The sequence below is a fragment of the Nomascus leucogenys genome, chromosome 23 (genome assembly GCF_006542625.1).
Source record: "Nomascus leucogenys isolate Asia chromosome 23, Asia_NLE_v1, whole genome shotgun sequence".
NCBI lineage: Eukaryota > Metazoa > Chordata > Mammalia > Primates > Hylobatidae > Nomascus > Nomascus leucogenys.
In genome coordinates, this window is record NC_044403.1 from 5,493,700 (window position 1) to 5,500,638 (window position 6,939).

Below are 6,939 nucleotides of genomic sequence, written 5' to 3' on the forward strand. Positions count from 1 at the left end.
CAACAGTCCACTGTAAACTTCAGGTCACAATATATTAAAAGTCCTACCACATTGAGGGGGAGGACTAAGGGGAGTGGGAGGCAGGAGGAAGTTGATTCCTACATCGTTGCATTCTCAAATGATTCTGACACTCAGTAGGACATCCAAGAAGGACGTACAGTAGTAACCCCTTACCTGTCGTCTCACTCCTGTGGTTTCAGTTACCTGCGGTCAACCGTGGTCTGAAAATATTAAATGGAAAATTCCGACATAAACAATTCATACGTTTTAAACTGTGTGCCCTCCCTCCCCATCTTACCCAGGATGTGAATCCTCTCTTTGTCCAGCGTCTCCATGCTATTTACCCTCCCTGCCTGTGATTTACTTAGTAGATTTCTTGGTTAACAGATCTGTTGTCATGGTATCAGAGTGCTTGTGTTCAAGGGACCCTTACGTTACTTCATAATCGTCCTAACCACAAGAGTAGTGATGCAGGCAATTTGGATACGCCAAAGAGAAACCATAGTCTTCTTTACGTGAAAAGGAGGAGCTTCTCAACTTAATAACAAAGAAAGAATTGTATGCTGAGGTTGCTAAAACCTACAGTAAAAACAGACCTATCTGTTAAATTGTGAAGAGGAAAAAAAAGATGTGTGCTATTTTTGCTGTTGCCCTTTAAATGGCAAAATTATGGCCACAGTGCATAACAAGTGCTTAGTTAGGATGGAAAAGGTATAAAATTTGTGCGTGGATGTGAACAGAACTATATTTGATTGGGTTCCTACAATCCATGGTTTCAGGAACCCACTAGCAGTGCTGGACCATATCCCTCTTGGGTAAGGGGGGACTATTGTATCCACAAAGCAGAGTTTAAAGTTACTGTCTGGCAAAGTTACTTTCTCACTAAGATATTTCACTGACAACTAGAAAAATTTCAAATTAACCTGTGGGCTGGTCCCACTGTAAGTGGGTAAAGGAGTAACATTTTACAATAGGTGTTTCCTGGGCTTTCTCCATCAAAAATGCAGTAGTCAAACCAGGTAGAACAAGACTCAATTATAGGAGAAAGCTCACAGGGACTATAGTAGATGAAACCGGAATATGACTCATACAATATGAGAGTGTCAAGGGATCTCAGTGGTAGCTCAAACACCGTTGAGAAAGATATGGCCCTGTTTAGGCCATCAGTTTGGATAGTGGCAGAGCCAAAACTGAAGCCTAAGCACTCAGGGCTTCTGGTCCAGTGAGCCTGGTAGGTACTTTCTCACATCAGAGGAATTTATTATTGTGAAAAGGAAATACTTCCTGTGATAAATCATTAATATACTTCTAAATATTTTTTTTTATCAAAAAGGATGAGGTTTCAGATGATGAAACAAATTCTAAGCAGCATATAAATGATAACATCCAACTGTTTGTTGTATAACCACATTCCTAAGGAATTTGCAGAGTGACAAATGACTTCACACAAACATTTGTTTCTGGCTGTACACTTTCTTAGCAGCTTTAGAGGAAATGTTGATTCAAGAATGCAAAAGAGACTGATGATCTGAATTGGCTGGGAATGAGAAAAATCTTATTTAAATGACTGGATCAGAGAATAAGGCAAATGTTTATGCAACACCCCTTCCTATCTGAGTGAAACAATATGGGCCGCCTATATCCAGGAAATGCTCCCTTGGAGTGGGGAGCTGCTCTGCTTGCCTCTGAACACACTTGCAAGGAAGCAAAAGCAGCCGTCAGGCCTTCCTGATCAGCAATTAAAGTGGGTGGGAAATTAGCAAATTAATGTACCCGTCATCTCACACAGTTGGTAGGTGAGGGCTTTGGAAGCAGATCTAGGTGAGAAATGCACTGCACAAGGTGTCAGAGGACCTGGGTTCCAGTCCTAGGTCTGTCACCATTGTTCCAATTGTGTTACCGTGGGCAAGTTACTTAACCTCTCTGGTTGGGCTTCAGTTTCCTTCTCTGTAAACTGAGAGCACTGGACTACATCTTCTCCAGCTCTTCTGTTTTCCAAGGATTCCGATTCAAATGCCTACAGCAATCATTCTCAACATAAGGGAATTTTGTGCCCCCCACCCAAAGGACATTTGGAAATGTCACACTGATGGTCACAACAGAGGAGAAGGTGCTACTGGCATCTGCTGAGCACAGGCTAGGGATACTGCTAGACATCCCAAAATCCACAGGACAGCCTCTCCACAACAAAGAATTATCTAGTCCAAAATGTCAACAGTATGGAAGTTTGAAAACACTAAGTGAAGGGACAATATAATGATGAGCCCATTTCAGCCAATCATTGTCATGTTGCCAAATCTTTTGGCTTTTTAAGAGAACTTGAAATTTTGGATTTTTATGTAAATATCCCAAATTTAAAGTATAGCAACATGTCAATTTTTTAAATAAAACATGCTAGAGGCCAAATAAAACAGGGCTTCAGGGCTTCAGGACAACTCCTGTCTGCAGGCTGTCAGTTCGTGGAATCTTATTTAGCCACATACCGTCCAAGTAATTAATGTAGTTTCGCTGAAAGCATGGATTCCTCCATCTGCATCTGGTTATCTGAGCTAGAGCTAAACGGGTCAAGGTTAATCCACATTGTGCTCACGCACATGTGTGCAATGTAGTGGAAAAAACACTAAATGAAACATTCAGAGATGTTACTGCTTACCATCTGTGTAATCTTGGATTAGAAGCCATTAACTTCTCTGAATAACAGGGTCTCCATTTTTAAGGAGGTTCCCAATCAATATCGCCACTGTCTACTTCTCCAGTTTGTCACAGCGTAATAGTATCTTGCAGCAGGAAGAGGCTTTAGAAATCACCCAGTATGCAATTATACCCAGAGAAGTGGTGTGACTTTGCCCACAAGCGCATGGTCAGTTAATAGAAGACCTGGGCTTGAAAGCAAGGTGTCTTGACTGCGTGTCCCAAGTTCTCTGAAGAAAAAAGAAGGAAGGTGATGGGGGAAGAGTGCCAAATGTGTCTCTCAACACAGGCTATTCCAGAGGTGGTCCACCAGCACGTGGCCTTCCAGTTGTGCCTGAATAACACCAGATGTGATCCGAGGATTAAATGTGAAGGGATATGAAAGTGCTCTGGAGCCTGTAAACTGTTAGCCTGTCTCCCAAACGTAAGGATGGTGTTAGTATTAATTTGTCTCTGCTGTATGGCCACAGGCAGCCCTTGGCCAACAGCAGTGTGAGTGCCTGGTGGTACTGGTCATAAGAAGGCCTGAGTCACAGCACGTGGCTGGCTCAGCACACAGTTTACTCATAGAAAACCAGGCAAAAGCAGATCAGTAACATCCCTATGGCTGCTGAAAGGCAGTGTTGTCACAATGCCATGAAGACAGAAAGCTAAGGTTGCCATTATTAATTAACATGAGATAATGGCATTAAAAGGTAAATCTTCAAGGTCAACCAAGGTTTATCGACATCAAAATCTCTGCACTCCTGCCCTGTCTTCTCTAAGTATCTCCTATACTTTCCTGCTTGAGACTTTCATTTTCCCTCCATGTGCTGGGGGTCTTACCCCCTTTCCTCTGCTTATCTAAAAGCCTCCATCTCTCAGGGCGGGACAGGACAGGTCTCTCACTGAGCCTTCACCTGAATGAAGTGTGTGCTTGTGCCCACAATTCTACCACACAGGTGACTTTCCTGTCTTATGCCAGGTCAGGGACCAACCACATTTTGTTCTGATGCAGGTGCAGCCAACTCCTCTTGTTGGCTTTAAGTCCTCAGAGTTAATTCCATCTTTGTTTAGCATATTCATTGTAATTATATGGGAGAGACCTCAGTTTTTGCATCAACTTTCAGCGTTTCTTTTTCTTCCTTAAATATCACAGTTATTTCATGTCAAAATTTCTCCCAAGTCTATTGTGAACATCACTAGCAGTTGTGCTGTCTGTGCAAAGAGTGAGATGGAACATGCTGATGTTGCAGCTGCTGCCATGTACTCGGCTGCTCCGGAAGGTTTTACATTTTTTAATGTAATGATAGAGTTTTCAGTTACTTACAGGATGTAATTATAAATACTTATTTGCAATAGAACCAGCTTGATGTGCTTACTTTTCCATTAATAGAACACTCTGCACTTTTTGGAATGCATGTACCAACCTTTCCTTAAAGCTCAGCTGAAACTTTAACTTCCTATTAGGCTTTCCAACCAATATCTTTCTCTTCTAATTTTCCTTAGTTCTGTCTGCTCCACTCATTTAAGGCCTATAATCCCTCTCTTATTGTTTCTAACCGTTTATGCGTCATTACATGTTCCTTGAAGGAAAGAAGATTGATTCACCTGCCCTTTCTTCTTCTACCTAATACAAACTACTGACCTCGAAAAACAATCAATAGTTCTTATTTGTATCCACATTGTGTAGCTTAGTGTTCATTGTTGTCGGAGTTTGTGAGGGCTGGGGGCCTAATACACAGTATCTCACTTCCCAGTTAGAGTGATGAACATTTAGAAAAGTAAGACAGGGAGGTGAAGAGATAAGAGATGAGTTACTAAAGATGAAGTTGGAAGACACAACTCAGAACGAGGCGGTTGGTGTCCTCATTGTCCACTGAACTCAGTGGTGGTAGGTGGTACTCGGTGAGAGCTGCCTCCTGCAGATGGGGAGAAGGCTGACCCCATGGAGTGGTGGAGAAGGGATTATCATGTAGACAGCTCACTCCCAAAGGAAGAGGGATAGAGGTATTAAACTCAATCATATTCATTTCAAATAGACCAATCCGAAAATCAGTCTAGCCACTGTGAGGCAGAGTGGGTGAAGGGACAGACAGAAGTCAGGAGCCTTACACTTATAATTTACCTCTGCATGAAGGCCACATGAGAACTGCTCCTCCTCAACAATTATTTTTAAATAGTTAAAAATCTATCAAATTTTGAACACACCTCTTTCAAACCTTGCTAAATCCCAACACAATCTTCTGAAGTTATCCATCACTCATGAAACAACAAAAACAAAGAAGAGTGATTTTATAACATCATAAAATGCTCGTGTTACTAAGGATTTGATATGGTTTGGCTGTGTCCCCACCCAAATCTTATCTTGAATTGTAGCTCCCATAAGTCCCACGTCATGAGAGGGACCCGGTGGGAGGTAATTGAATCATGGTGGCAGATCTTTCCCATGCTGTTCTCGTGATAGTGAATAAGTCTCAGGAGAGCTGATGATTTTATAAAAGGGAGTTCCCCTGCACATTCCCTCTTGCCTGCTGCCATGTGAGAAGTCCCTTCACTCTTCATCTTCCACCATGATTGTGAGGCCTCTCCAGCCATGTGGAACTGTGAGTCCATCAAATTTCTTTCCTTTATAAATTACCCGATCTCGGGTATGTCTTTATTAGCAGTGTGAGAAGGGACTAATACAGGATTAATACACCAACACTTTGTAATCTGTTCACTGGACTAAATCTTTTCTTTCCTATGGCTGCATAAATATGACCTACCTATAATTCACCCCCCACCTCTCCAGAGACTGGAGGAACTGCTAAGTATGAATGAGGCCTGTTCATCTCATAGAGATTGGCAAGAAGGATGATAGCTGTCTAAGAGGTTAATTAGGCCAATTCAGGGAATAAATTCAAACCCATGCCCAGGATTTTTTAGGGTAAGGGAGCAACTTAGTTTACAAGGTAGCAGGCTAAGGTTTATAGCTTAGTACTTGATACTTTCTTCTTCTTCTTCTTTTTTTTTTTTTTTTTTTTTTGAGACAGTGTTTTGCTATGTTGGCCAGGCTGGAGTGCATTTGTGCCATCATAGCTCACTGCAGCCTCAAACTCCTGGGCTCAAGTGATCCACTCGCCTCAGCCTCCCAGGTAACTGGGAACACAGGCATGCACCACTACACCCAGATAATTTTTTATTTTTTGTAGAGACAGGGTCTCACTATATTGCCCAGGATGGTCTCAAACTCCTGAGCTCAAGAGATCCTCCTTCTTCAGCCTCCCAAAGTGCTGAGATTATAGGTATGAGCCACCACACTGACCTCTTATTCTTAATAGTTCCAACAATAAGCTTAGAGTTTCGAAAATAATGCTAACAGGATGCGTCCTGTGGTGATAACCTTTGTGGATAAAGAGTGAAATTTCCCAATAAGTAGGTGTTGATTTCAAAGAGTGGAGGAATAAAAAAGGGCATTATATCTTGGAAAGAAAAGTAGAACTGGGGACAAGAAACAAGGTTAGGAACTGAGGTGGACCGGACTCTGCTTATGAAGCCTTAACTTTGGAGATTTTTCTTTTTGATTATAGAAATATTAAGTGGATGGTCAACTTTTTTTCCCACAATATATCATAATTCTCTTTGGTTTCGCCTCGTGCTTAAGAATAGTCAGCTATGGGAGCCATGGCTTATGGTGCAAACATGGCCAAGTCCAAGAACCACACCAGACACAACCAGTCCTGAAAATGGCACAGAAATGGCATCAAGAAACCCCAATCACAAAGAAACCCCAATCACTAATCACTAAAGGGAGTGGACCCCAAGTTCCTGAGGAGCATTGCCAAGAAGCACAACAAGAAAGGCCTAAAGAAGATGCAGGCTAACAATGCCAAGGCCATGAGTGCACGTGCTGAGGCTATCAAGGCCCTTGTAAAGCCCTTGAGGTTAAGCCCAAGATCCCAAAGGGTGTCAGCTGGAAGCTCGATCAACTTGCCTACACTGCCCACCCCAAACTTGGGAAGCGTGCTCATGCCCGCATTGCCAAGGGGCTCAGGCTGTGCAGGCCAAAGGCCAAGGATCAAACCAAGGCCCAGGCTGCAACTCCAGCTTCAGTTCCAGTTCAGGCTCCTAAAGGTGCCCAGGCCCCTACAAACGCTTCAGAGTAGAGATCTCCGTCTGTCAACGTGAGGACAGGACTGGTGCGACCCCCCCGGGCTGCTGTCTGCATGGGGCTGGTGTCTTCCTGTGCTATTTGTACAAATAAACCTGAAGCAGGAAAAAAAAGAA

At 42.8% G+C, this 6,939-nt stretch overlaps 1 pseudogene; it reads left to right on the forward strand.

Moving 5' to 3' along the window:
• The first annotated feature begins 6,354 nt into the window (after positions 1-6,354).
• LOC100607134 lies at positions 6,355-6,818 on the forward strand (annotated as a pseudogene).
• Positions 6,819-6,939: the final 121 nt, after the last annotated feature.